Source organism: Dermacentor silvarum, chromosome 7 (genome assembly GCF_013339745.2).
Source record: "Dermacentor silvarum isolate Dsil-2018 chromosome 7, BIME_Dsil_1.4, whole genome shotgun sequence".
In the NCBI taxonomy this organism is placed as follows: domain Eukaryota; kingdom Metazoa; phylum Arthropoda; class Arachnida; order Ixodida; family Ixodidae; genus Dermacentor; species Dermacentor silvarum.
Genome location: NC_051160.1, coordinates 23,681,341 through 23,700,230, shown reverse-complemented (window position 1 = coordinate 23,700,230; position 18,890 = coordinate 23,681,341). Strand labels below are relative to the sequence as shown.

Below are 18,890 nucleotides of genomic sequence, written 5' to 3'. Positions count from 1 at the left end.
TGCTGGTAATTTCGCAGTGGCTGCGCAGCCAAAAAATATATGATACCACGGCCAGTCATGAATACTTGGTGTTCAGCATGTATAATTTTATGTCCTATCTGCTCATAAGTGACATGACGCGAGGCAAACTTTACTGTTTGTAAGGCGGCCGTGGACGGGCAAAGTATAACTTGTTGCAATGTGTCATAACAAGCATAACAAGTGCATAACTCACTGTACCTTGGAGAGCCACAAGTTCTGCTGCTGCCAGTATTATAACATGTGTAGGCTTGAGCTGTATAGAGACAGAGCCCGATGGACAATCACAGCTCGGGTAGAGCTGTTGGAACTGGTATAACCATTCGTGTATACATGTACGCTTTCAAAATAGGTCTCATTTATGAGGAAACGAGACAGCCGATTCAAGGCAAGTGGAAGCGTGCCTGCGTTCCTGGCAATTGTGGAAACTGAGAACACGTATAGTTTCCAGACGCTCCTCAAGGCAGATATTAGCGCTTTGCAGGGCTAAAGTCATTTGATAGTGGGTCACGGTGACTGGCTACAACACCGGAGATTAGAACATGTGGCTTACGCAGTGGCAAACAAGCTAAGTGAGGGGGTGGTAGCTGTGAAAGATGCTTAAGGGGACAAAATTGATGTACTTTACACCTCTTAGAAATGTGCCACTAATTTAGGAGTACGACTATTCTATAAGCCTACTAAGCGGGGTTAAAGTCTCACTCAAGCTAAAGTTACAAACCATTTGTCCGCTTATGGCTCTTTATCGGGTGCAGCTGAAAAAAAAAGAATAATGAAATGTATACAAAAATGCTAGATAAAAGCATGTATAGCATACGTGATTAAATCACGCAGGCTATGACTATTTGTCACCGCCCCGTTTCAAAGGAGAGGCCAATAAATCATCATCATCATCATCACTGAGAGAACTGTGATATTGATTTTCGGTGCAGAGTTATGGATTTGTACACTACGAGTTTCATTTTTTTGAACTCACTTATTTGCGGCATTTTTTATAAAACAACTGAGGTCCTAAATCAAAACTAGACTTGCCAGCGTTGCTAGAATGTAGCTCTATCGCTCAATTAAATGCAGTTGACTTTACTCAAATTGGTCAAGCGGTTGTCTCACGAAAGCCTTTCATCGTTTTATGCGTACCTGAATGGGGAATCAGAGTTGGCCCCCAAGTTAAATCTCTTTTCATGACCATTGTAAGGTTTTTTTATGAGAGGCGTTCTGCAATATTGTTTTGGTGAGGTTTTTCAGGGACAGCTAAGTGCATAGTACTGTTGGGCCTGCGGTATGACAAATGCTTGAACAGCTGCGATAATATCATAAATCATAGAAGAATCACCAGTGAGCTGATTAATTAGGATATGCATTGGAATGAGCCCTCAGCTCACTTGGAAGGATTTCCTACGCGGTGATTATTCAAGTGTTGAGGAGCAGTAAATTACTCAAGTAAAAGGATATTATTCAACTTACAAAAGGAGTGGTGATAGAACGTAGAGGAAATGGCAAGGGCAAACAGTGGTGAAATGAAGCGATGGCTGTCAATCGTCATGTGACGTTGGTACAATATGAAACAGCAAGGGAAATGGATTAAGGGGTAGGGATAACAAAATCTGGGACATAACTTGGCTGACCTATTTGCATGCAAGCGGTCAAAACGTGATCCCATTGCTACAAAGCGTTACTCGCATGATTCGCTCAAAAGGCCCCTTGACTATGTTATTGCTGGTGTTTTGATACATTTTCTTTCTCGCTAATGACCATGTCTGCAATAAGCGACAGCGCATTATCCACCCTCAATACGCCCTCTTCCACATTATGATTGAAGCTGCAACGCAAATAACGGTGGTCTTTAGGGCACATATTGTGATTTTTCAGTTAAATAGTTCCTCGTCATTGTCGTTCGCGACCTTTGAACTAGTGTTGCTTGTGCTGTCGAATCTTGGCGCTGCAGATCGCAGTGCAAGCAACACAATGTCGACCAAGCCAAGCTGTTTATTGGAAAACGCAGCTGAACTGAGGCTCTGATGCTGGGCGTTCCCACGAGACCATTCACTAACCAGTAAGATTACGAGTGGCCAGCAACACAAAGTATCAAACATCCACTTGTAGCATTGAAATTCTTTGCCTCTTCCCCTAACTTATCAGGTGTTGGCTGTTGGCTGTGGTCTTGTATGATTAGCTAGTACCGAACATAATGCAAACAAGCACCGCATGTAATGGGAATAAAGGCAGCCCGGGCTGGCACGTGACATACCTAACTTCGGACGTGAGTTCAAAGACCAACACGTCATCGTCGTCATTCGTGCCATTGAGAAAATTTGTTCAGTCTCACGTTGCCGTCACCCTTCCGCCGCCGTCACTCTGTGGCAGCCACTGCGATGTCATATCGTCGTGACTTCGTCGCCATCGTCAAGCTTCATCATCCCACTGTCGTCATGCCATCGCGGACGTTCCTTACGCGTCATTCGGCCTTAGTGATTCCAGTTACGTTGCGCTGTTGTCGTCATGGGAATCATCGTCATACAATCGTCGTTATTCCAGTTTCGTCATCCGACTGTCATCATGCCGTCGTCTTCAAACCCTATTTGTCGTACGCCATTGTCAGCATTTACAGCGTTGTTATACTGTTGTCCTCAAGATTTCATTGTGATATCGTCGTCGTCATATCGTTGGCGCCATACCATAATCGCTACGCTACCATGGTCATCAGTTCCAAATGCGCAGGATGCGCATTTGGAACTGATGGAACTGACGGAAATCATGATGCGCAGGATCTGCGATTGAGCGGCCCACATTTACGTATAGTGTAGCATTTCTTGGTGAAACTATGTCATACGTTGTCATTTTGGTCTATGCTTGCAAATGGTGGCTGATGAGAACATTCTTCTTCGCAAAGTGTAATGAAAGCTTCTCTTAAACCAAGGTCCGCAGTGCTTGGGAGGCGCATTTGTTTACTCTCCGCAGTTACTGTAGGCTTCAACCGCCATCTATCACTTCAGACAGTGCCATCAACGCCTTCAAGGCTGCCCTGTGTAATAACCTCTTGTAATGAAATAGTGCACGAAATCACGGATATTGACTCTGCATAATGTGAAGATCTGAAACTCGGGTGGCTTCACGAAAGTGAAATCAAATGTTCCCCGGAAATCAGCGAATGGTGTGCCTAAACGGTCCTGTGAACTTTCGAGCAACGCTACAAACTACATTTCTGGAATGCCAAAAAAAAAAAAAAGGCACAAAAAGAAAACATCAGACTTCAGCGGTTCCTTCGGCTCTGAACTCGTTCACTGTGGTACCAGCCTTCGCTCACACTAAAGATATTACAGAGCTATATATGGTCCATGTCTTATGTTATTTTTCACATAGATGCTGTTAAATTTAACACAAACAATACTTGAATCACATAACGCTGCAGAGACATTTGAGTTTTTGGCTAATTGTTCCAACTGGTGAGGTGACCTTTATAGTACGAAGTTGCTATAAGTGTGGTGAAACGGTCATACTTCGAGATTGCACTATTTAGAATGACAATGTTCACACGGACCTACCCGATGGGTCGGCAGCGTAGTAATTGAAATAAACTTGAAATGTGAAGTGTCCTTACACCAAGTTTGAAAATGAGTGTGCTACGTTAAATGAATGTTTAGGTGGGCTTTTCTGAAGCTTCCAGCTGTGATTTTATATCTCTGAGCTTAAGCCTACTCCCATCTCAATGAAGTCGTTGTCTTCTGAACGGCGTGTGCAATACGTCTGCACCCTGTCAGTATTTCCCGCATTAAAGAGTACTTGTCTTTAAACCTCGGTGAGCAGTTTTGAACTCCCAGGTTGGGGATTATTGCCATAAACATATACATATAAAACGGAAATCAAGAAAACAGTTGCGTCAGCTACTTGACGGATCCCTGATTCCTGTCGCCCTAGAAGCCATAGTTTTTTGTACAGAGAATGTCACAGCATAATGATGCCGTTCCGTCTACTACATTTGTGGGAAAGAAAAAAAAATCGTTTTCTTCTACAGTGCAGATATTTCGCATCAACTGGCCACTAAGATTGCGCGAGAATAAATGCATATGCAGAGTAAGTGTGTCGCATTGTTGTTCTGACGTTGCTTGTTGGCAGTGGCGCCACGCACAATTTCGGCGTTGTTTCCCGCCAACCGTGTGATTAGTGGCGCAGTCTCCCTTTTGGGTATGTGCCATGTTTAATGTTTATCATCATCATTATTTTAATGTACGAGGTCTCTTCTAGCCTGGACGCCATTTTTTACGAGCATGATGTGACTGACGACTGCACACCAACACACCCCAATTTTGTCAAGAAGGTTGTCTGTGCAACGTACATAATGTGATCCTCGTCTACTACAGTATTGCTCGTTCTGGCCTCCAAAATTCATGCACAGACGATACTACTCTGAAATTTTCTGAGGAGCGCAAAGCCTTGCACTAATTGTACAGCACTGTTGTGTGCGTCTCGATAACATCCGTAATAGTGAACCTCACTGGACCTCCGCGATAACCACTATCCGTTGAAAGGTGACAACCTGGCAGGGACGTGACCTCCCCATTTTCGCAAGAGCTAAGGCGTGCAATCTATTTCTTGCTTCTAAGCTTCTTTATGTTCTGCAGGTCTTGCACTGCTCTGGCATCCATGTCCAGGAATTTCATAGAATATTTGCATGTTTTATTTGGCGTTCATCATGGGAAGCCATGAGAAGGGACATTCTTTTTCTTCCACTTAAGAAGGGAGGCCTCAGTCCTGTGCATTTGTTTGTGCGACAATTGGTCATGCGATTATTTTACCTTGAAAACATCCTTCATCCATTCTTTCTTGGGGTTTATCGAACACGTCTTGCTTCACATCTCCATTTTCTTTTTGTCACGACAAACTCTGCTCAAGAACTGCCGCTACGGGGCTTCCTAAAAGAACTCGTCGACACTATTTCATTTTTAAAAGCCAGATTCACGCTAGGATATTTATTTAGCGTTGATCGAACGTCGCCAAATATAGCACTTGTAAATAACCTTTTCCCTGCACCTATGTATCGAAGGCCCTATCTGTCTCTTTTTGGTCAAGATGTTGTTTGCCGTGTCTGTCGAATGTGTATAACGCCAGCAGCGGAAACGCTTTTCTTTAAGCTGCACACTTCTAACCTGCCAGGTAAAACATGGCTTTATGAAAAAGGATTATATGCACCATGGAAAACAAATTCTAGACTTTGCAACCCCAGACAATACAACATTGCTTTATTCTTTGTCGCGACGCATTTTATTTTTGGGACATTTTACAAAGAACATAAAAAGAATTTCCTCTCACATCTTACGGTATTCGGTTCCTTCCTTTCAAAAAGACAATCAGTAATACACCATATGATTTGTTTATGTTAATAGGGCTCTATTAATCATGGAGAAGCCGATTGATCGACAGACATGCCGAGCCACCTCGCTCGACAAAGTCTGTCTTTCGAGAAGTGGCTGCTCAAGTGCGTAGTGTGGTTGCAACCTTTGATTCTGTTCCTGAGTGGGTGTCGTATCTGGACACTTCTGTTTGTTTGCCCAATTTTTGACCTTTCATTGGACTGCCTAGCATGCGTGCATTTGTGTTTTATGTGTGTATAAATGTAACGTAACAAATTTTTGCATACAACTACTCATAATTCCATGCAGTAAATAGAAAGAAAAGTTTTTGGATAGCTGAGTGGTTAGCGCGCTCGACTCCCGAATGTGAATTCACATTGCTTCACATAGTTGGCTTCAAATCGCAGTGGAAGTGATTGTGAAGAAATTTTACTTTTATTCGCGCTGTGGCAATGAACGAAGGGGGCATGACGATGACGAAAATCGTCGTTATGTGTCATCGATGATGACGACGGTCATCGTCAGCGTGACAAAATTGCATGATTATTGTCGTCATCGTAGCGGAATTTTATAAATCTCCTTATATATGATATGACATTATAGCATAGCCTGAATTATAGCAATTTCAAAATTGCGTCTTGTAAGCTGAATATGAAACACTAAGGTTCTTTACTCTGCCAAAACCCCGCGACAAAAGGTCCATTCCGGCCAGACGTATTGCTATTATTTCTCGAGATATCTGAACTTGAACCATTGTTTGAATTAGCATGCAAAAGCCAATTAAATAATAATGCGTCGCAAATTTTGCTATTTGGTGAGAAAAATAAACTGTGAAAAGAGAACTGGAGTTTACGTCTAGTTTTGCGCCAATGGCTTGCTTACTCGGCATTACTCAAGCATCACACTTCAGTGCAGATGATAAAGGGCAAGATGGGCTAAGCACGCTTTTATAATTCTTGCATGAAGATGCAGGCTACTTTTGCGGACTACTGCGTCATTTGCCTTCCCCGCTAGCGCACCTGCGTATTGTTATTGGAGTTAACTGCGCATGGTCTGTCTTAACAGTGGGGTGCTGACCTGAACGTACACACATGCTTAGAAAAGAGTACAGGCACTGATTTCATAGAAAATCCTTTGTTCCCCCAATGCTGTCGCGAGATGTGCTGGTTCAGATCTCAGCGACAGCAGAATACATGTGCGACTGTTCTTGTTGGGTGCGCTACTTACTCCTGCTCAGCTATGTTTTTTTCTTGGTTTGCTAATTATACCCTGACAACTTTGTGGTAAACACTTCTTGTAGCATTGTAAGGTCGCCGCTCTTTCGGCGAAACGCTTTCCATAGTGGGTAGACTGAAGCCACTGTTACGTAGGCGTATGCCTCATGTCGGGGTGGTGTTACTTGATTAAAACTTGATTAGGAATGGTCTCAGTTATCATTTCTAGCGACAGAAAAAAAAAACTCTTATTTTGTGGTTATCGACGGCCAACACCGTCTCCTTAGATTATTATTATTTCTCAAGTCATGATAGAGCTCAGCGTCATTAGTAAAGGCTGCTTTGTTCAATTGTACTTTAGTAATTTAGCTGCTTGCGCAGCCTACGGCGTTTGCTTTGAAATATATACTCCTGTATCGCTTAATTGTTTTAATTGAGTGGCAGTACTTTGCCACATTTGTTTAAATATAAGTCATTTTGCGATAGATTTTACCATGTGGTTAATGCGTAGGCTTGTGACGTAACACAAGAGTATACTTATCATGGTGCTGCTGCGATGCTAGTTAAAGCAAAAAAAATAATAAGCTACCCCGAATATGTGGAAAATAAGGACAGCAGCTCAGAATATTTCGAACAAACATGCGCCATGATGACTTTTTTAAATTCCATGCTATTCATGCCAGTAACGTGTAGGGCGAACATAATTTACATTACAATTACATAGACACGTTTGCGCACAAGAGAATCTCATGCCTCGCCATGAGGCCGAGGATCAATCGGACAGCGAAACTTAGGTAATCGCTAAATGCATTATGTTTCGAGTAGGTCGACAAGTGGCAATTGGCTGTCTTTGAAAGCATGCCGGAGGCTTCCCTCGGTCGGTGCTATTGAAGTTCTGGGAAAAACTTGTCGCTTTATTTAGGACTATTTTCATGTCACAGCAGCGTTATCGATGTCTTCTTCAGTTAACGCAACGAGAACACTTGTAGAAATACAGTAAAGCAGTGAAGCACGTAAACTATAAAAAAAAAAGCATCCGGGTCCCACGTGCGTTACAAATCCGTTTAAGCCACGCTTTCAAGCTTTATGGTACATATGTCAAAACCAGTTCTACCCTCAAAATTAATTCGAAGTGTATATACCTTGCAAACTCACCGGCTACATTCATAAGTTGCAGTATATGGCGTAATGTAATTGGTTGAAAGCCTAATTTACTTGTATTGATAATTGGTAAATTATGTATTGCGAGTTATTGTACAAGTAGTATCCGCCTTCTCGAGTGATCCAGTTGAGGGATGGTAATTGAGCTATCTGCCGCACGCAATTTGTTTTTGAAAATTCAGCATAATAGAGAAAAAAAAAACGCGAACGTCGGGTATAGAACACGCTAACAGAATCAACAAGAAAGGAACCCACCACATCAGCGTACCTTATTGTGGAGTAAAATCATTCTTTTTTTTTTCATTTTCGCGTATTCGGTGTAGTTGTATCGGCGTACTTTTCGCATTTATATCCGTGTGCCTCCACCAGGAGTCCTTTCCCGACGTGATAACAATGGTGCTCGGTGTTCACGCGTTAAAGTTTTCCACTCTCGACTATCTTCCCCTTTCGTGCTCCTCCTTGCCGAAGCACTGCATGCGGCATTCGTCGCTGGATACGAAGTTGTTGCGGTTCCCGCCGCAACCAGAGAACACAAACGGACGGCATGATTGCGTCTTTTGTTGAAAGTAGTAGCGAATTACTCGGGACTGACACGGTCCAGAGACGGGTTTAAGTCTGCAGACTCTTGCGGTGATCACTGGAAAAAAAACAAAACGAAAAGTCAGCTCTGCTGTTGATCCCTAATGCACAAGAACAGACAACTGAGCGACATTGAAACCTGGCACGGTAGGAAAAAAAGAAGGAAGGAAACGCGCATGCACGTGCCTTCAAAAGACTGAATGGAAACATGAACGTGACATTTATGCGCAAAAGGGGTTAACCGCCTAGACGGAGAACAGGAGCAATACATCCAAAACCGATAACAAGGTTGCAGAAGCGCGTATGCACTCCAACGCAAGTGGTTAAGCATATATCAGATGTGAGCGTTCATCTTTTGTTATGTAATTTTCTCATAAATATTCAACTGCAGAAAGCGCTGGTGTCATCGCTCGTTATGTCATCGGTGTCTGATGTTTAGTTGCTCTATCAGGAACAAGCCATAATGACGCATCAGTCGCTAATAATTCGGCCATGAAAAATTCACGGAGCCGTACTGCATGAGGGTAAGTCATTTTGACGTGTGATTGGCTTCTGTTAAGCAGACAATAAGGGCAAGTGAAAACATGTCTTGGCTCTGACAAATGAAACGTGATATACTTGAGTTTGTTAAGGTACTCATGCATGTTTTCCTGTAGCAAGTTAAGAGAGTTAGTAAAATATATTAAAGTCGTTTCGCCTTACCCTTCGAATTGTACTGCACTTATCGAAGAGCCATACTGCTTTCATCATATACTCTAGCATTAATTTTTCAGCGATCAATGCACTTAAATATAAGCAGCTTGTAGAATCCCAAAAAGACCATTAAACCACAGAGGTAATTCCGCGTTGGCTTAGAGGCAAACGGTATTTTGGGTAAATAAATTGCTCGCATTTTTCTTTAACGCCTAGAATCAAAAGCTACGATGCACTGTAAATAAATGTGACAAAGCTACAAAATTTTCTTCTAAGGTGTCATGACCTCTCTTGGAAGTAACGAAGTAGTTTTAAAGATCCTTTCTGCATTTTCTAGAGATTCTCATAGCTATGTAGCGCCTAAACTTTCACGTAATATATAGTCAGGAATGTCGCGTTTTTCATGAAAGCATTTGTATCACCAGCCAACGCCACACGTATAAATTCTACATTGGATACACGCGTAACCAGGAATGAAAGTTACTACACCATCGCTGACTGAACGCGGCATCTCAAACCTCCCGTCATACGGGTTAGCGCTTCCAGAGTGGTCATGTGTAGCAGCACTCTGCAGCCTGAAGTTAACTGAAGTACAATTGGGCAAGCACAGATATAAGTGCACCCTCACCTCCGTTTGTTTTTATTTCTTGCAAATATTGGGCACAATTATCAAAAAGAATTCACGTTCACAAATGTCAACACCATTACTGAAGGCCTTTAGTAACCTTTCGCAAGGGTGAGATTCCTGTAATGGTCTTCGGAAGTGTAATAGTACGATGTCCTCGGCTGTACACTTAATAAACTGATTCCGTCATTTGAACTAGCGATTGCTTGACTTGTATTATTAGCATGTACAGATCACTCGATGGTTGCCATTTTTCAATGGCCGAACGTGTGTAGTATCAGCGCACACAGTCCAGCCCACGCAGCGTGCCAGACAGCTGTGTCGACACAACTGTGTGAATGCTTTCTAAGCCGGAACCAGTTGCTGCATGCACACTCATGTAAACATGAAGTTCTACAAAGCAAGGCAGATTATCGCAGGAAGATTGAGTCTTGAAGAGTACATCAGCGATCGAAGGAGGGTTGTCGCTGTGGGCAACGTCTAGACAAGGGGGCGTGATTTTCTGAGGACTACGTTGTCGAACACAGTTGTCATTGTCGAAACGCTGACTACAGCGACATCCTCTGCTCGACCATTGTTGATCAAGGCTGATTGACCCTTTCTCAGCAATAGGAAAACCTGGAAAATTGAAACCTCAGGTAAAACAAGTGGCTCTATGAGGAAAACCTAGAAAACCTGCAGTTTTGAGAGAATTCTCAGTGTTTAAATACTCAGAGAAGAAACAAGAAAACATCACTCTTGTTGCTTTGAATAAGGGCAATTGGTACCTACAGTGGTTATGGCAACGCTATTCATATGCCAAAAAGAAGCAATGTTTTTAACTGAACATACGCAATCCGCAAATATTGCTGTCCTTTGCTGGCTTTGTGAGTGAAAGCTTGGCTTGGTGTCAGCATGATCATAAAACAAATGATTCGGTCCAATCGCATACTGCATCTCATGATTTACAGCTTACTGGCAGTAATTGTTAAAAATCGTGGACTGACATGGGCAACTTGGTGAGCTACAAAGAGCATTTTTTTTCTTTGCACCTGAACCTCTAGTCTTCGCATAGCGAGATAATTTTCATAAACGCAATCAGAAAAAGAACCTATAAATATCTAAGCACTTGAAATTTCCAATCTAGTAGACACGCTGTGACCACTACACGGAGTTGTACTGACATTGCAGAAATGAGAATCGCTATATTTGTCATCTCAACCGTGAATAACATCGCATGCGAGCTTTTATCCAGATAAGAGTTCGAGGGAGTCCGTAGGAGAAAAAAAGTTTCTTCTTATCTTCCTAGCTATGTATGCTTATTGTAGAAATAACTTTTCATTGAATATACTGAAAGAGTATTTGCTCGAAACTCACCGGTTGCGCAGGTACGCATGCATTCGTTGCGGCTTCTGAAGTTGTTGTCATTGCCCTGACATCCACCGTAGACAAAGAGGCGACATAGTCCTCTTTTGAAGTTGTAGTAATACCGATATAGAGTTCCGTTACACGGCCCTCTGTCTGGCCACTCGCTGCATTGCATATAGGTGGGGTCGTCTTCGAAGCATACAGATCCTGTGAAGATTTTTTTAGGAGGTAACAAACTTATGCACGATCATGTTAGCTCGCTGCACGTGAATTATTTTATAGAAAGACACGGCCACAAATAATGCCGCCAAGAGAAACTCCGAGCGCAGATACAAGCTGTCTAAGGAACAGCTGTCATAAATCTATGCAAATATAAGTACGCACTTTCTGCGCTACTTTTCAGAGTACCGAGTCTGTTGTGGCAGTCTTTTGAGATCAAAAGATGGTTTCATCGTTCCTGTCACTCACACGCATGCTTACCTAGAATAGGGCTTGTCATCTGGTATAGATTATACGTCTCGATGCATTACGAATAAGTTCGTCACGTAGCACTGTTTGGTTATTACGCTATAAAAATATATTTAACCGCGGAACTGTCGTAAACAAATGGTTTAAGCTCCGTGTAAGCTTGTATTTGCTCTTATAAATGATCTTGCAGCTTTATGAGTAGCCCTGGACGATTCAATTCTTGTGTCTTCCTTATGTTTTTTAAGCGTCAAAGTGCCTAACATTAATTACAGGTTGTACACTGGCCCGAAATTCAAGTGAGAGTAATTTTAGTCGCGCTTATCGCAGCAACACAGCCGTGTGAGCGGCAAAAACCTTTTTATTTTTCAGTAAGCCTGGGGCTGTGGCGGCGAGAAGTTATGTTGGAAACGAAGAGAACTGCAGTCACCAAGAAAAACCTAGTCTGAAAGTAATAGAGCATGAAGAGTTCGTTCTTACCCTGTATACATGCAAGAAGGACTGTTCCCATGCAGAGAACCCACGTCATTTTCTTCTGAAATAAAAACCGTTAGTTCGTCTTCGACTGATGAATGCAATAAAGAGAGCAACATCCAATAACTATCAATACGGTAATTATCAAAACACCCTAGAATATTGCTAGCTATTGTTCAATTAGTCGACTGCCTCCGTGCCAAAACTTATCTCTAAACCTTTTTTTTTTTTTGCTACGACAGCCATTAAATACTCAATCAGGATTTACCTTGTACTTTCGGCCGTCCGGCTATTCCGCTACGCTGACGACGATGGTGGTCCTCACTTACGTACGTTATTTTGTCGTCATCAGACCACCTCATTGTCCCCAGTGTGACCATCAATATAGGGCGCAGAAAAATCCACAACTAGAACCAGTGGTATTTGAACCCATGTCACTACAGCAACAGCAGTGGGCAAATAGTGCGAAGTTTCATGCTCCACATGGATTATGCAAGCGGTAGCATCTGTGCACGCATTTCGGGGGCCAGATCAAGCATTACTTAGTTTTAAAGTTTGATTAAGAACGCAAGAACACCAGAGGGACCAGAAGAGAGAACAGAGCGCTGAATAGCATGTGGCTGAAGCGGTGGACACTGAAAAGGGCCCGTTGTACGAGAAATTAAATTGTGAAGGGTGTAAGATTGGGCTTGTTGGTAAAACATGCTTTAAAGTTTGATTAACAGCGCAAGTACATCATAATGGACAGAAAAGAGAAGAGAACGCTCTGTTCTCTCCTTGGTTTGCCAACAAGGCGAATCTTACATTCTTCTTATATTACTTTGCTGCTTCCTAAGTGACCGGTGATTACAATTAGGGCATCGTGTTAAAGTTGTTCTCGACAAGATGGCCGTGTCGGCGTGCAATTGTTTTGTTGCCATGCTCATAAAAGCAGCGTTTAGAAATGATGACACGAGTTTCGCGATATTACCTTCAAAACATTGCGAAGAAACGCATTGGCGTTGTAGTAACTTTTGTGCTTCAATGCATAAAACGGCGTTTTGTTAAGAAAGTAACTGGAACGCCAATGCATTTCTTCGCAAAGTTTTGGTGTTATTATCGTGAAACTGGTGCCATCCTGAGAATTCGTTCCAAGTGGAACCGACTTGCGAACACCATGGCTAGAATTTGTAAATTGCAGTATGGGTCACAATGTGATTAGTTAAAAACATAATTACTAAATTTTTGCTAATTAGATGATTATGCATTTCAATTTTTTGTGCAAGTATTGTCCGCCTCTTCGATTAGACCAGCTCACGAACTAGAATTGTGCCATCTGCCACAGGCAACCTTAAAAAATATTTGAAGGTGTTCTCGGAAACACCCTGTATGTTTATGTGATGACCTTGAATTAACGAAGTAACAGAGATAAATTATAGCTGAAGCTCAAGTGACAGAACAGTATTGCAAGGATTCCGAAGCATCATGTTCCCAAAAGACAGCTTCAGTAAGCAAACAAATAATGAAACAGAAGGACAGGATTGGCCCTGCTATTTGAAAATATGGCACCAACTCCCTTGACGAAAGTTCTGCTGCTCATGGCTCGTAAACTGTAGTGAACCCATGATAGTAAAAGCTAACTGTCCTATATTTCAACATACGTTATCTTGGCCGTTGTTAAACGACATTCCTATAAAACGAAGTGACGCTCCCTCTCTGCATCATTTTGTTGGCGCTAGCAATAAAGTATTACCTCACATATCGCCATCTCAGAGGTCGCCGGAACAGATTGGAATACTCAAGTAATCATTAGCGGTGGACCTTAAAAGGAGCCCGCTGTACGAGAAATGAAATTGTGAAGGGTGCAAGATTGGGCTTATTGGTTGTAAAACCACATGACTCCCATAGCAGCTACATTTTCGGCAGAAGTCAATGTTAGGGATAAAAGAACTTTAGGAGGTTACTAGAACGTTCGTTCTGGTGTTACTACAATGCTAACCTGACCTCGCGTTTTTCCATCAAAGCTAGGTAAAGCCATTCTGGAGACGTTCAGAGGGCATGTGGGGGAAACAATGGACACAGTAATTTTAGCGGGGTACGAATATCGCAGCACGCCCACCCTTGTAGCAAACAAGCCCTAAAAAAGACGGGCGCTAACAATATGTTACACTGCTTCTCTCTGCCCATGCAAGACTTGTATTTTTGGTACAGTCAGCTTTGTCTAGCCATAGCGTGCGTGCCCTGGCTTCGTTGGTGAGGGTGGTTGACAGACAAGACGGTCACACCACTGACTCTAGAAAGGAAGATGGCACCTGTTCCATTATTCTCAGAAACACACTTCTGGCAATCCACAAACTGGCAATCCAAAACGACCAGTACGTGGAGCAAGGTCACAAATCTTCATGTCTCGTTGCTTATGGTACCTAAATTTCTCCAATCAGCGTCCGACGCAAAGCGAAATGATCCTTTTTGACCCGCATATATCCACGCACGATATAGCACGAGACTGAATTAGTTTGCAGCACAGAGAACGACGACACTTACCCACAATATTGGCTCGGAATCCTTCGAGAGGTAGCTCACGAAAATGCGATTATCTTGTAACTCACATTGCGTACCGTGATTGACTCACCTGTCCAGCTGTCCTGATTCCAAAGCGGGAAAGAGGGGCCCGCACACCGCCAATGCTCGCGCAGAAACAATGGTAGAGACATTATAATTCGCGCAGCACGAACAACCGACGGAGTTTGTTTTTCTCGTGCAAGCTGTCTGTCAGAACATACCTGTCGTTTCAGTTTTGTTTTCAAGGACTGCGTGCGGGCTTTTTAAGCATTGTCCGATCTCCGGCTGGCCGGCGTTATTCACTTTGTGCGCCGCATTCGGTAGCCGCTGACGTTGCGACTGCTTTTATTTGCCCGTTGCATAGAATTTCGAGAACACCTGCTTGGTATCTTTTTTTTAGTTGTCATAATCGAAATATATGCAGCTATGAATCGTGAAATGATCATTGCGAAGTGCTTTCCTGTGATATAAAGGAAACTAGAGACTCATGTTTGTGCAATCTTGCAATGTCCCGTCTGTAGCAAAAGCGTACGGCTCTGCCCTCTAGTGGAGTGGATTGTACGCCTGTATGAAATGTGTAAGGAGCACAGGTTGCTCTAAAAATAAATGTATTCGTGCCTTATTCGCACATATTAGAATTGACAAGTGCATTGTGGTACTTGTGTGGTGACGTTTAGACGACAGGTATTAATTTTATTGTGCGTGGAAAAGTTTCCAAGAAAGTCGGCTTTTTCATAAGATTCGTGGTCCGTGCAATTGTGATCACGAGAGTACGTATACCCATACAACGGTGTTGTACTCCCGGGTGGTCATCTAGTTTTCTTGTTTGAGGACCAGAGACGCACGGATTTTTGTATGCTCTTATGTAGCAGTATGTAGATCACCAGGGCACAGCGACAGTGTACTATGTCCGGTCGGGCTACCAGAACATTTTGGCACATAGCACGTGGTTTGAGAGACCACTCAGTCTCATAATGTTGTGTTAGGTGCATCAACGTGGCGAAACTCCATGGGTGTTTCGTCGGCATTGAAGCACATCAATGAGGCAAGATGGTCTTGAGTATCTCCAGCAGCATGGTTCTTGTATCCGTGGTTACTAATGTAAAACATATCGTGAGAGCATAGCATATACCACCATGCTCTCCAACGGAAATTTGAAACAGGGTTAAAATGATGTGGACATAGAATCAGCTTAAGTTTCCCGCATTTTGACCAAGGGCTTTTTTCGTGCACATTCAAAACATTAGGCAGAACACATTCCTGACGTCTGCTCATGTAAGCGAAGCTTCTTTCGTTTTGAAGAATGGTGCATACAATCTACAGCCCTCTTTACTTACATACAGATTAGAACGTGTCCATGGTTCCGGATCGTTTCTTATCGAATTGTTCCGCAGCTGTCTAGGTCTTCGGACGGAAGGCCAAGGGCGAGAAAAGGCCCTCTTAGACGTCTTCACATACGTCTGACGACATAAATTGCCTCTTTCTGATTGGTCACTAGTTCAGAGTACCTCTTCTAGCCCTTTGTGAAACGTACCTGTTTTTGCAAACGCAGCAAAGTGTGGCGCGACTGCCTTGCTAATCGGGAGATCGCGAAAGGCAGCGCGTGGGAGACGCCTGGGCGCGATTCACAGCAGCCGCCGCAGACAGACCTGTGCTCATGCGGCGCTTCGGTTCCATATATGGTATCGGTGGACGCGCTCGACGCATGCGTCACCGGTGAACAGACGACGCGCGATACTCTGGCGCCATCTTGTAGCCATCGTCGCCGCAGAGCCCATCTTGCGCGGCACACTACACTTTTCTTCTCACGCCTTCGCCATATCCTCCTCCTCCACTTTCCTCCTCGCTCTCTCTTCACTGTCTCCGTCTTTCATCCCCCGCTGCGCTCTGCAGTCGCTCTTTTATCCTTCGCTGCGCTCGTTCACTCGGTTACGCCGACGCCGACGATCGCCTTAGGAACGGGTGCCTAAGAGCTGCGCTCTAAATGTGCCAATAAGTTTCCAAACAGTAAACTTCTCTACAACGATGAGCACCTATGGAAATTGCACATTACGAAGACGGAGGAAAAAACAATTTTTTTTTGTCAAACGGTTTTACCAGAAAACACAACGGCTGTAAAAAATGTTCCCTAATTAAACTAACTTGATAATGCTCATCCCCCCAGTTTCAATAATGCATGCTCCGAAAATCAGAGATGAAGGTTTTGCTAGCAACGGAAGCAATTATGTGCAAGCTGATATAATTGCACATTTTATGTTTCAATAAAGTAGGATGTGTATTGTATACGAAGGCAAGCATCTGAGCCATTAAGCGTCCTAGTAGACGTTTTGTCGCCGTAGTTCATATAATTCTTATCACTCGGGCTACGTCAGGAGCAACCACATGGAGACGCCATTGTATTTCTAAGCAAGTGCGCAGCATCGGAGAATGTCCGATAAATAATGGCTATCGCAAGGAGCGTTATCTACGGAAAGCTCGAATTATGTTGCACAAAGGCGCTCAAGCGTTTACCCTTTGCCCAAGGGTGCTTGGATGAGCAAACCATATCTCGGCAGACCTGTCACCACCGTATTTCATTTGCAGCGGTCGGCCGCCAATTCTTTTAGCAGGGAGTACCGGTAGGTTATACGCGTGCTGGTTGCAGTCATTAGGAATGAGGACAAAGGATTACTGTCATTCTGTATTATCTTCGGCAGTTTAACGAGATTGTTTGAGCACTCATCGCAGCCTCGAAAAGAGAGTCAAGTGCTGGCTGATAAATGTAGCGCAGCCCGTTCCTTCGTACTTTTATATAGCAGCAAGGCGAAAACGCAGTGGATGCTGCTATAACCTATTGAGAACGATGTCACTGACTACCCATTAAGCTGTAATTGATCATTGATAAAGCGATATTACACAACAGTCATAATTTCACGTTAAGAATGTCACAGTGGAATCTGGGTTTCCAGTGTCTGCTCAAGCCACGATTTTGACAGCTAACCTTTTATTTACGAGTGTTGCCTACAGGCCACATACTAGAATTTTATCTTCTTTTGCGGAATTTTGGCATTGAGTGCGAAGTTTGTGGCTCGGTGACTTCAGCTAACACTAGATGAAGAGCCCCAAGTTTAACGTGTTGGTTTAAGGCAGGAACAGAAAACGAGGAATAAGAAGTTTGGCACGTGACTCGCCTTTTTTAAATGCGTGGTCCGAGTAAGCAGTGCAGTGCGAGAACTCCGGGGGCAGTGGTGCCCAACATGTGATATAAATTAAATGTACACATATGCTTCCCGTATGACGAGAGCTCTCCGTACTAACACTAAACGAAGCATAGGTTGCTTGCTGCGAAGCCCACTTCCACTTTTTTTTGTTAGTGTTACCCCTATTGCCAAAAAGGTTCAAGCAAATAATTTTTTGTTTTCGCCGAATATGCTTATTCTCGATGTGTTTTGCATACTTCAGTGGAAAATAAACATGATTTTGGGTAATTATATGACTCTTACATCTCGTATACGTAATATAGATGTGTATGAACTTCGTTCTCATAGTTTTAAACTCGTTAAAAACAAATTTACATTCCGAGTTTTCCTGCCACGGCAATAATTAGCCATTTATGCTCGGATCTGCATCATTTTATGCTTTCTGAGTATTATACACCAAGCATTGCTTGGAATAAAAAAAATAATTACGTGTGGTGAAAACCACTGTGACACACGGGCGCATATTTGCGCTGCTTGCGTGTACGCCTTCAATAACCGCCGAGGCGCGTTTGTTGAGGAGTTGAAGTTTGAGTTTCTGACACCATCGTGACTGTAACTGTCAAACGTCAATGTGTCATTGCTGCAAGCACTTAGCAAGAATAAATGTGAAAATATCTCTAAAGAAAATAAATGGACGGATTGCAAAATTAAAGAAGAAGCGTTTTTAGATCACGGGTTTACAGACGGCACTCAACGCACTTAGTCATGTAATAATTGCTATTTTTCATATGCCTGATCACTTGTCTAACAAGAGTCTATGGCTCATAATTTGGTGAACCGCAGTGATAGATGAATGTACGGTAAATAGAACGTGAGAGATAGTGCTGACTCTCTATGGTAGTCAAGGATTCGACGACAGCTCGTCTGGTGGATGTTATAAAAGGTAAAAATTCAACTCACTCACCAAATCAACATTAGTGCAGTCGAACCCGGATAAATCGAAACCACATATAACGTATTATTGTGTATAACAAACAGTAGTAAAATCCACTTGAAAATGTTTGTATAAAAGCTTTATTTGATGTGTCGAATTACCTATATATGGAACTTTTTACTATCCCCTTCAGATTCGATATAGCCGGGTTCCACTGTATTTGACGTAGCGGAACCCCTACGGGGTTCCTTGTTACCAATGCAGAACACTCTATATGCTTAGCGCTCTAGGGATGTGTAAACACACTGGTGG

At 43.0% G+C, this 18,890-nt stretch overlaps 1 long non-coding RNA gene across 1 annotated transcript; it reads right to left on the bottom strand.

The window, feature by feature from the left end:
* Positions 1–11,108: 11,108 nt before the first annotated feature.
* On the bottom strand, positions 11,109–14,777 carry LOC119457739 (uncharacterized). Its single transcript, XR_007467742.1, has 3 exons — positions 14,448–14,777; positions 11,931–11,985; positions 11,109–11,192 (listed from the first exon to the last, which is right to left on the bottom strand). It is a non-coding gene; the product is annotated as an uncharacterized LOC119457739 (long non-coding RNA).
* Positions 14,778–18,890: the final 4,113 nt, after the last annotated feature.